Source organism: Ambystoma mexicanum, chromosome 9, assembly GCF_040938575.1.
Source record: "Ambystoma mexicanum isolate Mex_15411 chromosome 9, UKY_AmexF1_1, whole genome shotgun sequence".
Lineage (NCBI taxonomy): Eukaryota > Metazoa > Chordata > Amphibia > Caudata > Ambystomatidae > Ambystoma > Ambystoma mexicanum.
In genome coordinates this window covers 465,175,222-465,187,277 of record NC_090931.1, presented here as the reverse complement: position 1 = coordinate 465,187,277, position 12,056 = coordinate 465,175,222, and the positions used below count along the sequence as shown (strand labels likewise).

Below are 12,056 nucleotides of genomic sequence, written 5' to 3'. Positions count from 1 at the left end.
GGGCACATTGGTGTGGGTTTGATGGGAGGGATGGGGACATTGGTCTTGTCTGGGGAGGGATGGTTCATCCAGGTATGGGTCTGGAGGGCAGGATGGGGGCATCTTGCTTTGTGGATGGAGGGATGGTGGCATATTGGTGGGGTCTGCAGTGGATGGGGGCACATTGGTGTTGGGCTGCAAGGAGGGATGGGGCATCCTGGTTTGGTTCGGATGGGGACATCAGTGTGGGACTGGAGGGAGGGGATGGGGCACATTGGTGTGGGTTTGATGGGAGGGACAAGCACATTGGTCTGGGTGAGGTATGGGGCACATTTGTGTAGGTCAGGGGAGGGATGAGGGCATATTGGTGTGGATCTTGAGGGCGGATGGTGGCATCTTGCTGTGTGGATAGAGGGATGGTGGGATCTTGTTGGGGTCTGCAATGGATGGTGGCACATTGGTGTCAGTCTGGAACAGGTATGGGGCATCTGTTGGTCTGGAGGGTGAATTGGGGCATCCCGGTGTGGGTGGGATGGGGATATCTGTGCATCTGGAGGGTGGGATGGGCCATATTGGTGTGGGTTTGAGAGGGAGGGATGGGGCACATGGGTGTGGGTCGGGAGGGATGGGAACATTGTTGTGGGTGTGAAGGGAAGCATAGGACACATTGGTGTGGGTCTGGAGGGAGGGGTGAGCACTCATTGGTCGGGGGAGGGATAGGGGCATCTTGCTGTGTGGGGGGAGGATGGGGCATCATGGTATGGGTCTTTAGGAAGGGATTGGGCACCTTGGTGGAGTCTGGATCAGAGAGGGGCATTGTTGACCTGGAATGGAGGGACAGGGCATATGATGGGGCATGTCAGGGAATGGAGCATGTGGGTCTGAGTGAGGGCTGGAGCACTTTGTTGGGAAGGAAGGGAGGGCATCTGGGTGTGAATGGAGGGACGGAGTATATATGTCTAGAGAAGGATGTTGGTTTATGGGAGCGGTGGGAGCATGTTGTCAAATGGATGGGGTAATCAGGTGTGGGTATAGAGAGAGGGCGGATGACGCCATCTGAGCGTGAGTCCGGAGGTAGAGGTGAAGCATGGGTGCGGCTCTGAGAGGTGGAGCTTCTTGGTGTAGGTATGGAGGGACAGATGTTGGTGTCTTTGTGTGGGTTCGGAGGGAGGGATGGTGGCATTTGAATCTGGAACATGTGTTCGGAAGCAGAAATGGGGCATTTGAGTGTGAATGGGGACATGTAGAGCTGGGATATCTGCTTGTGAGTGGGGGCATGAAGGATCACTAACAGCGGAGTTGCCGGAGGGGGAGCCGCAGACCCGACCTCGGTTGCATCCCAGGTGTGCACACGCACAGCCCGGGGCACCTCTCGCAGAGTGGTCCGGTGTGTGTGGGCAACCAGTCTTTGGGTAGTGGGAATTCCCGTTCAGTGTAGGGGCTCCACGACCAAGCAGATGGACGGGGACGCCAGGTAGTGTTGGATTAACCTGCAGGGGATAAAAGGGAGCCCCGCGCGGCCCCTTCTCCTCACCGAGCCGCCGGTGCACTGCACAGGGGCGTGCACTCATCTCTCTGACCCGCCAGTGGGTGGGCATTGGTGGGCGCACCCCGGTCAGCAGGGAATCCCTGAGTGGTGGCAGCCAGGAACTGAGGGAAACCTGACTGCTCTCCAGGCAGACAGGAGCCGGGCACAACAGACGCAAGCCCTGAGCCATGGAGCAGGAGGCTTACTCAACAGGCGGGCGTCGAGGTTCCAGCCGCCCACATCTGTGGGCGAGCGATGGCCAGGTCCACTGGCACAGCGGGTGACCTCCCCTCTTGCCCAGGTACCTGGACTAGGTCCCTGTGCCGCCAGGGTGGGCTTTGAAGACTCTAGCGGTCCCACCCGACCCCCTGCCTTTACTGTCTCTGGTCCTCCACGCCATCTGTCCCCCAGCACCCCCCCAAAATGGGAGCAGAGGGGGTCGGGGAAGCATGAGTGGATCGGGCCGGGTGAGCTGGTGGTGGAGCGGCCTTCCTCCACCCCCCTGGGAAGCGCAGTGCTGCTGCAGCGGTGGGCAGGTTTCCTGGGCTGAGCGCCTGGAATATTTATTTATTTTTATAAACCACAATGGTCTCGGCCGAGCTAGACAGGGTGCTGGGCTGTCTAGCCACAGACAGCTCTACCTCCCCTCGTCCTCTCCTGCACTGGCAGGGTCAGGCTGACGTCTGGAACAAAATAAAGTTGCCTGTTACTCTTGGCGGTGGATCACTCGGCACGTGTGTCGATGAAACGCAGCTAGCTGCGAGAATTAGTGTGAATTGCAGGACACATTGATCAACACTTCGAACGCACCATGCAGCCCCGGGTTCTTCCCGGGGTTATGCCTGTCTGAGGGTTGCTTGTACATCAATCACCCCGGGGTTCCCTCCCAGGGGCATGGCTGGGACTGTTGCAGGGACCCCGTTCCCTTCGTCCCCCTAAGGTCAGGCTCCGATCAGCACCGTCGCAGGATCCCTGGATCTGTCGCGCAGGCTTATTCCCATCCTCATGCGGGTTTCGGGAGGGCTGGGTGGCCAGCGTGCCCCAGATATGGTGGTGGAGGCGGGGCTTAAAAAAGCCTGGCACACCTTCACCCTACCCTGGGGCACCTGGCCATGCTGTGTGTGGCTGTATGTGGTGTCCCGTGGCTGCCGCCGCAGGATGACCATGGAACATGGGACTTGTTACCATGTGGGCTTCGGCCGCAGATCAGGACAGCGCACATTCTGCTGCTCCAGACGCACAGGGCTGGGGCAACCCTCCACCCCCGTACGAGCATGAGGCCAGCTGCCCGAGCTTTGTGCTCCCCTGACTACTGCCTCAGATCAGACGTGGCGACCCGCTGAATTTAAGCATATTACTAAGTGGAGGAAAAGAAACTAACCAGGATTCCCTCAGTAACAGCCAGTGAATAGGGAAGAGCCCAGGCATGGGAAAACTGGCGTGCAGAAGACTGATTCCCCGGCATCGCTCATGGGGCTCAAGTCCTTCTGATCGAGTCACACCTCGCTGACAGTGTTAGGCCGGTAGCGGCCTCTGGCCTGCTGGGATCAGGTCTTCTTGTAGTCAGGTTGCTTGGGAATGCAGCAAAAAGCAGGTGGTAAACTCGATCTAAGGCTAAATACGGGCACAAGACAGATTGCTAACAAGTACCATAAAGGAAAGTTGAAAAGAACTTTGAAGGAGGAGTTTTCAAGAGGGCGTGAAACCATTGAGAGTTAAATTGGTGGGGTCCATGCAGTCCACCTGCAGGATTCAACACGGCAGGTAGATGGGTCGCCTGGAACGGTGAATGCCCTTGCGGGACTGCGGCCCGGGCAGACCCAGACCCTGTAGGCACATTTCCTCTGTGACAGTGCACTGCGACTGGCTGGCAAGGCCCCAGGGGGGAGGTGGCTCTCTGCTACAGCAGAGAGTGTTACAGCCCCCTGACAGCAGTTTTGCTGTGTCTGCAGAGCCGAGGGAGATTGACCGCTGCCGTGCCCTTCTCCAGCAACCGTCCTGGCCCCTCTTGGGGTTCGCCGGGGCAGCGACGGGAGACAGGGCTCCCAATGCGACTGTGGCGGACTGCCCTCAGTACGCCCCGACCACGTCGTGCGGCTGGGTGGGCAGGCCCACAAAGGGCACCATAGGTCTGAGGTGATGTTGGTTAACCACCCGGCCTGTCTTGAAACACGGGCTAAGGAGTCTTAATACATGCGCGAGTCGAAGGGCCAAATGAAACCCTACGGTGGCCATGGAAGTCAGAATAATAATAATAATAATAATATGCTAAGGAGCCCCGGGGAGAGTTCTCTTTTCTTTGTGAAGGGCAGGGCACCCTGGAATGGGTTCACCCTGAGAGAGCGTCCCAAGACTTGGAAAGCGTTGCGGTTACGGCAGTGAGCTCTCGCTGGTCCTTGACAATCCGGGGGAGATGGTGTAATCTCGCGCCGGGCCGTACCCATATATGCAGCAGGTCTCCAAGGTGAACAGCCTCTGGCATGCCGGGCTGTATCCATATCCGCAGCAGGTCTCCAAGGTGAACAGCCTCTGGCATGCCAGGGAGTACCTATATCCGCAGCAGGTCTCCAAGGTGAACAGTCTCTGGCATGTTGGAATGTAGGAAAGGGAAGTCGACAAGTCAGATCCGTAACTTCGGGATAAGGATTGGCTCTAAGGGCTGGGGTGCAAAGCAGGGCTGGGCGTGCGCTGCGGCTGGACGAGGCGTCTCACCCTGCCTCCCCCCGGGGGTGGTGCCGAATCTGGATGCGAGCCGGGCCCTGCCTGTGGATCGCCCCAGCTGCAGTGGTCGCCTCTATCCATTTTCCTCACAGGGTTCGGAGCCGGCGTTCTGCCTCTGCCGACGCCTTGCAGCTGACTTGGTACTGGTGCGGACCAGGGGAATTTGACTGTTTAATTAAAACAGCATTGCGAAGGCCTGCGGTGGGTGTTGACGCAATGTGATTTCTGCCCAGTGCTCTGAATGTCAAAGTGAAGAAATTCAATGAAGTGCGGGTAAACGACAGGAGTAATTATGGCTCTTAAGGTAGTCAAATGCCTCGTCATCTAATTAGTGATGTGCATGAATGGATGAACGAGATTCCCACTGTTCCTACCTAATATCTAGCGAAACCACAGCCAAAGGAACGGGCTTGGCAGAATCTGCAGGGAAATAAGACCCAGTTGAGCTTGTCTCTAGTCTGGCACTGTGAAGGGACATGCAAGGTGTAGGATAAGTGGGAGGCCCTTGGGCCGCCGGTGACATACCACTACTCTTAACATTTTTTCACTTACCCAGTGAGGTGGGGGCCAAGCCCCATGGGGCTCTCACTTCTGGCGACTGGCGCCCACCCTCCGTGACCCTCTCCGGGGACAGTGGCAGTTGGGGAGTTTGACTGCGGCGGTACACCTGTCAAACAATAATGCAGGTGTCCTAAGGCGAACTAAGGGAGGACAGAAACTGCACGCGGAGCAGAAGGGCAAAAGCTCACTTCATCTCAATTTTTCAGTATGAATACAGACCTTGAAAGTGGGGTCTCATGATCCTTCTGACCTTTTGGGTTTCAAGCAGGAGGTGTCAGAAATGTTACCACAGGGATAGCTGGCTTGTGGCGGCCAAGCGTTCATAGTGACGTAGCTTTTTGATCAATGTCAGCTTTTCCTATCATTGTGTAGCAGAATTCACCAAGCGTTGGATTGGGCACCCACTAATAGGGAACATGAGGTGGGTTTAGACCGTTGTGGGACAGGTTAGTTTTACTCTACTGATGATGTGTTGTTTCAATAGTAATCCTGCTCAGTGCAAAAGGAACCACAAGTTCAGCCATTTGGTGTATGTGCTTGGCTGAGGCGTCAATGGGACAAAGCTACCATCTGTGGGATTATGACTGAACGCCTCTAAGTCAGAATCCCCCCTAAACCGTAACGATACTGCATCGCTGTCGAGCTTCAGTTGGCCGGGGATAGCTGGTCTCTGGGCCAGTGCATAGAGCCGTTCGCCTCGGGATTCGAGTGTGGGCAGAAGGGGGCCACCTCTCTCGATCGAAGTGTACCGCATGTTTGTGGGGAACCTGGTGCTAAATCATTCGTAGACAATCTGATTCTGATTCTGGTTCATGGTTTCGTAGGTAGCAGAACAGCTACCACGCTGCGATCTAATCAAAGTTGTCCTCTGAGCCAACCTTTCATCGCAAGGCGCAGCCAAGGGTCTCCATCCTTCCTCCTGCTGTGCTGCGGGGTGCACAGTAAAATGCAGCTGGGTGCACGCGAAACTCGGGGTGTGCAGGCTGAGCAGGGAGCGCTCTTCTCACCTTTCCCGATCAGCCTGGTGGAACAGATGGCCTCGGCCTGGTCCTTTGAGGTGGTGCCTTAAGCCCCTGGCCACGGCTGGGGAAGAGAGGCTGCAAGCCACCCCAGAGTGCAGGGGGTGGTACCTTAAGCCTGTGCCACTGGACGGGTTGGGGCAGGCACAGCCGCTGGGCCGAATTGCAGCTGGTGGACTAGATGGCCTGAATTGCGGCTGACGAACCAGATGACTTGAGTTGCGGCTGGCGGACCAGATGGCTTGAGTTGCGGCTGGCAGATCAAATGGCTCGAGTTGCGGGTGACTCCTGCATTTGTCTCCGGTTGGGTTCTGTAAGCCCTGCCCTTGTGGAGCTTAATAGTCGGCGTGGAAGTGTCTCCTAGGCCCCTGCTCGTGTGCGTGGACCTGGTGCCTTAAGGGCAGGGCGGGGAAGAGAGGCAGCAGCTTAAGCCCTCACCTCAGAGTGTGGGGGGTAGTCCCAGAGGAAAAGGCTCTGATGTGGTGGGAGAAGCTCTAAGGGGGGGCCAGAGCTCCAGGGAGATGGCCGGGCTGCTGCCCCCAACCTCGGGCGCCTGTCTCGTGCCTGGTTTTGAAGTCCGCGAGCCAAGTGGTGGTCGATCCCAATCGCTCCCCACAGGGAACAGCTCTAAAGGGGTCCTGCTGAAGCTCCAGGGTGGCTGGGGTGGGGGGGTGCTGGCCCCTGCCTTGGGCATGAGCCTCGTGTTTCTGGGTCGAGAGTCCCCAATCTCAGTGGCAGACGCGGGGAGCCCCAGTGGGGTCCTCATCCCGCTAAAGGGGCCCTGCTAAAGCTCCAGGCTGGCTGGGAGGGTGGTAGAGGGGGGGTGCTGATAAGCCCGAAAGCGGGCGACAAACCTCTTATGTGGAGGGGGGGAGCTCTAAGGTGGCCTGGCCAGAGCTCGAGGATGATCATTAGTGCTGGCCCATGACCTTGGGCACCTGCCAGTCCTCTGTCCTTTGCCAGGTAGGGGGCCAAAGGCCCTTCCTGTCCAGGCCCATTGGAATTCATTGCCCTACCAGATAGCCGCTCTCCGAGCATTGTCGTTGGCCATAGTAATGACTGCAAGGACCAGATGGCCGGACTGCTCTGGAAGTCCCGATGGGTGTCAATTTGACATTTTTCTCCAGTTGGGTCTATAAGGAGCCTGGACGCTTTTGCCAGGAGGTCCTACTCTGTCACTCTGGGTATAAAGATTACAAGAAAGCTTAGTCACCTTCCTCCAGATTACTATAGACATGGTGAGGGGGCGTGCCCCATGCGATGCCACAGCAGAAACTGGCCTGCTGAGGGCGCTCTTCCGAGCACCCCATGGGATCCATTTGGCGCACTTGGTCCGTCTAGGGTTGGACTGCTTGGCCAGCCACGGCTGCTGTTTCAAGCAATTAGCTTCCACCCCCCTTGGGACCGTGTCAAGGGTATGCTCCCCCCGGGAAGGGCCCCCTCTTGTGGGTGGCCCTCCCCTCCGAGCAGAGCGAATGCCAAGCAGACCGGCAGCTCCCCAGTGGTCAGATCAGAGTTAACGGGGTTCCTCCGCAAGCCACAATGCAGCCCCTCCTCCACCAAGCATGTTTCTCCAGCAGTTCGGAACACACGTTCTGTGGGCACGTTCAGAAACGGCACTCCGACCTGCAAAGGTAGAAAGGTCCTCTCATCTAAGAGAACTAGCCCACTAACACTGAAGCAGCTATTTTCCAGACGTGGACCCCTTGCTCACTATTCTTAGAGAGGCACAGATCCACCCTACTGATGAGGTCCAACCAGACCGAAACATGTGTCTGGGGTTTCTGTTGGTACTCTTGTTCAGAGGAGAATTGCCGAGCATTTCGGTGCTGGACTGCCCCAGGGCAGGACAAAGACTGATATGTTTGGGATATTTCTTCTCTGTGAAAGATAGTGACTCTGGGTAAGTCTCTCGTAACCAGGACTAATGTCTGGCAGAGTGACTCCCAGGACCCCCCTTGTTAATTTGCATATTTAAGTAACTTTCGGTCTCACCCTAATTTACTAGGGGAACCCAGACGTGGACCCCTTGCTCACTATTCTTAGAGAGGCACAGATCCACCCTACTGATGAGGTCCAACCAGACCGAAACATGTGTCTGGGGTTTCTGTTGGTACTCTTGTTCAGAGGAGAATTGCCGAGCATTTCGGTGCTGTACTGCCCCAGGGCAGGACAAAGACTGATATGTTTGGTATATTTCTTCTCTGTGAAAGATAGTGAGCTAAAGACTCTGGGTAAGTCTCTCGTAACCAGGACTAATGACTGGCAGAGGGACTCCCAGGACCCCCCTTGTTAATTTGCATATTTAAGTAACTTTGGGTCTCACCCTAAATTAGTAGGGGAATCCAGACGTGGACCCCTTGCTCACTATTCTTAGAGAGGCACAGATCCACCCTACTGATGAGGTCCAACCAGACCGAAACATGTGTCTGGGGTTTCTGTTGGTACTCTTGTTCAGAGGAGAATTGCCGAGCATTTCGGTGCTGGACTGCCCCAGGGCAGGACAAAGACTGATATGTTTGGGATATTTCTTCTCTGTGCAAGATAGTGAGCTAAAGACTCTGGGTAAGTCTCTCGTAACCAGGACTAATGTCTGGCAGAGTGACTCCCAGGACCCCCCTTGTTAATTTGCATATTTAAGTAACTTTCGGTCTCACCCTAAGTTACTAGGGGAATCCAGACGTGGACCCCCTTGCTCACTATTCTTAGAGAGGCACAGATCCACCCTACTGATGAGGTCCAACCAGACCGAAACATGTGTCTGGGGTTTCTGTTGGTACTCTTGTTCAGAGGAGAATTGCCGAGCATTTCGGTGCTGGACTGCCCCAGGGCAGGACAAAGACTGATATGTTTGGGATATTTCTTCTCTGTGCAAGATAGTGAGCTAAAGACTCTGGGTAAGTCTCTCGTAACCAGGACTAATGTCTGGCAGAGTGACTCCCAGGACCCCCCTTGTTAATTTGCATATTTAAGTAACTTTCGGTCTCACCCTAAGTTACTAGGGGAATCCAGACGTGGACCCCCTTGCTCACTATTCTTAGAGAGGCACAGATCCACCCTACTGATGAGGTCCAACCAGACCGAAACATGTGTCTGGGGTTTCTGTTGGTACTCTTGTTCAGAGGAGAATTGCCGAGCATTTCGGTGCTGGACTGCCCCAGGGCAGGACAAAGACTGATATGTTTGTGATATTTCTTCTCTGTGAAAGATATTGAGCTAAAGACTCTGGGTAAGTCTCTCGTAACCAGGACTAATGTCTCGCAGAGGGACTCCCAGGACCCCCCTTGTTAATTTGCATATTTAAGTAACTTTGGGTCTCACCCTAAGTTACTAGGGGAATCCAGACGTGGACCCCTTGCTCACTATTCTTAGAGAGGCACAGATCCACCCTACTGATGAGGTCCAACCAGACCGAAACATGTGTCTGGGGTTTCTGTTGGTACTCTTGTTCAGATGAGAATTGCCAACGGTGCTGGACTGCCCCAGGGCAGGACAAAGACTGATATGTTTGGGATATTTCTTCTCTGTGAAAGATAGTGAGCTAAAGACTCTGGGTAAGTCTCTTGTAACAGGACTAATGTCTGGCAGAGGGACTCCCAGGACCCCCCTTGTTAATTTGCATATTTAAGTAACTTTGGGTCTCACCCTAAGTTACTAGGGGAATCCAGACGTGGACCCCTTGCTCACTATTCTTAGAGAGGCACAGATCCATCCTACTGATGAGGTTCAACCAGAACGAAACATGTGTCTGGGGTTTCTGTTGGTACTCTTGTTCAGAGGAGAATTGCCGAGCATTTCGGTGCTGGACTGCCCCAGGGCAGGACAAAGACTGATATGTTTGGGATATTTCTTCTCTGTGAAAGATAGTGAGCTAAAGACTCTGGGTAAGTCTCTCGTAACCAGGACTAATGTCTGGCAGAGGGACTCCCAGGACCCCCCTTGTTAATTTGTAATGGGAACTAGACTTCTCAGTGTGAGTAGGCTAGTTCCCATTCCTATGCAGGACTTGGCCACTAGGGGCAAACAGGGCCATTTCTCTAATGGGAACTAGCCTTCTCAGTGTGAGTATAGTAGTTCCCATTATTATGCAGGACTTGGCCACTAGGGGAGAAAAAAGGGTAATTTCTCTAATGGGAACTAGCCTTCTCAGTGTGAGTAGGCTAGTTCCCATGATTATGCAGGACTTGGCCACTAGTGCAAAAAAGGGCCATTTCTCTAATGGGGAACTAGCCCACTCACAATGAAGCAGCTATTTCCCATCGGAGAAATTGCCCTTGCAACCGACGGTCCGTTTCTCGGATGGGAACTAGTATCAGCCCTCCGACCTATTTCCCATTAGAGAAACTGCCCTGTGACCTGCAGAGGCAGAAAGGTTTCCTCATCTAATGGAACTAGCCTTTTCAGTGTGAGTAGGCTAGTTCCCATTATTATACAGGACTTGCCCACTAGGGGCAAAAAAGGGCCATTTCTCTAATGGGAACTTGCCTTCTCAGTGTGAATAGGCTAGTTCCCATTATTATACAGGACTTGGCCACTAGGGGAGCAAAAAGGGCCATTTCTCTAATGGGAACTAGCCTTCTCAGTGTGAGTAGGCTACTTCCCATGATTATGCAGGACTTGGCCACTAGGGCAAAAAAGGGCCATTTCTCCAATGGGAACTAGCTCACTCACACTGAAGCAGCTATTTCCCATCTGAGAAATTGCCCTAGTAACCAAAGGTCCATTTGTCGGATGGGAACTAGTATCAGCCCTCCGACGTATTTCCCATTAGAGAAACGGCCCTCCGACCTGCAGAGGCAGAAAGGTCTCTCGTCTAATGGGAACTAGCCCACTCACACTGAAGCAGCTATTTCCCATTAGAGAAACGGCCCTATGACCTGGACAGGCAGAAAGGTCCTCTCGTCTAATGGGAACAAGCCTACTCACACGAAGCAGCTATTTCACAAAGAGAAATGGCCCTCCGACCTGCAGAGGCAGAATGGTCCTCTCTTCTAATGGGAACTAGCCCTTTCAGTGTGTGTAGGCTAGTTCCCATTATTATGCAGGACTTGGCCACTATTGGCAAAAAAGGGCCATTTCTCTAATGGGAACAAGCCTTCTCAGTGTGAGTAGGCTAGTTCCGATTATTATGCAGGGCTTGCCCTCTAGGGGCAAAAAAGGGCAATTTCTCTAATGCGAACTTGCCTTCTCAGTGTGAGTAGGCTAGTTCCCATTATTATGCAGGACTTGGCCACTAGGGCACAAAAGGGCCATTTCTCTAATGGGAACTAGCCCACTCACACTGAAGCAGCTATTTCCCATCTGAGAAATTGCCCTAGCAACCGACGGTCCATTTCTCGGATGGGAATTAGTATCTGCCCTCTGACCTATTTCCCATTAGAGAAACTGCCCTCTGACCTGCAGAGGCAGAAAGGTCCCCTCGTCCAATGGGAATCAGCCCACTCACACTGAAGCAGCTATTTCCTATTAGAGAAACGGCCCTCCAACCTGCAGGGACAGAAGGGTCCCCTAGTCTAATGGGAACTAGCCTTCTCAGTGTGAGTAGGCTAGGTCCCATTATTTTGCAGGACTTGGCCACTAGGGGAGCAACAGGGAAATTTCTCTAATGGAAACTAACCTTCTCAGTGTGAGAAGACTAGTTCCCATTATTATGCAGGATGTGGCCACTAGGGGAGCAAGAAGAGCCAGTTCTCTAATGGGAACTAGCCTTCTCAACTAGCCTTCTCAGTGTGAGTAGGCTAGTTCCCATTATTATGCAGGACATTGCCACTAGGGGCAAAAAAGGGCAATTTCTCTAATGGGAACTAGCCTTCTCAGTGTGAGTAGGCTAGTTCCCATTATTATGCAGGACTTGGCCACTAGGGTGGCAACAAGGGTCATTTCTCTAATGGGAATTAGCCTTCTCAGTGTGAGTTGGCTAGTTACCATTATTATGCAGGACTTGGCCACTAGGGGAGCAAAAAGGGCAATTTCTCTAATGGGAACTAGCCTTCTCAGTGTGAGTAGGATAGTTCCCATTATTATGCAGGACTTGGCCACTAGGGGAGCAAAAAGGGCACTTTCTCTATTGGGAACTAGCCTTCTCAGTGTGAGTAGGCCAGTTCCCATTATTATGCAGGACTTGGCCACTGGGGCAAAAAAGGGCAATTTATCTAATGGGAACTAGCCCACTCACGCTGGAGCAGCTATTTCCCATTAGAGAAACGGCCCACTGACCTGCAGAGGTAGAAAGGTCCTCTTTTCTGATG

At 53.9% G+C, this 12,056-nt stretch overlaps 1 non-coding gene across 1 annotated transcript; it reads left to right on the top strand.

Annotated features, from left to right (window-relative positions):
- The first annotated feature begins 2,214 nt into the window (after positions 1 to 2,214).
- On the top strand, positions 2,215 to 2,363 carry LOC138491055 (5.8S ribosomal RNA). Its single transcript, XR_011275928.1, has one exon. It is a non-coding gene; the product is annotated as a 5.8S ribosomal RNA (ribosomal RNA).
- The last annotated feature ends 9,693 nt before the right edge of the window (positions 2,364 to 12,056 follow it).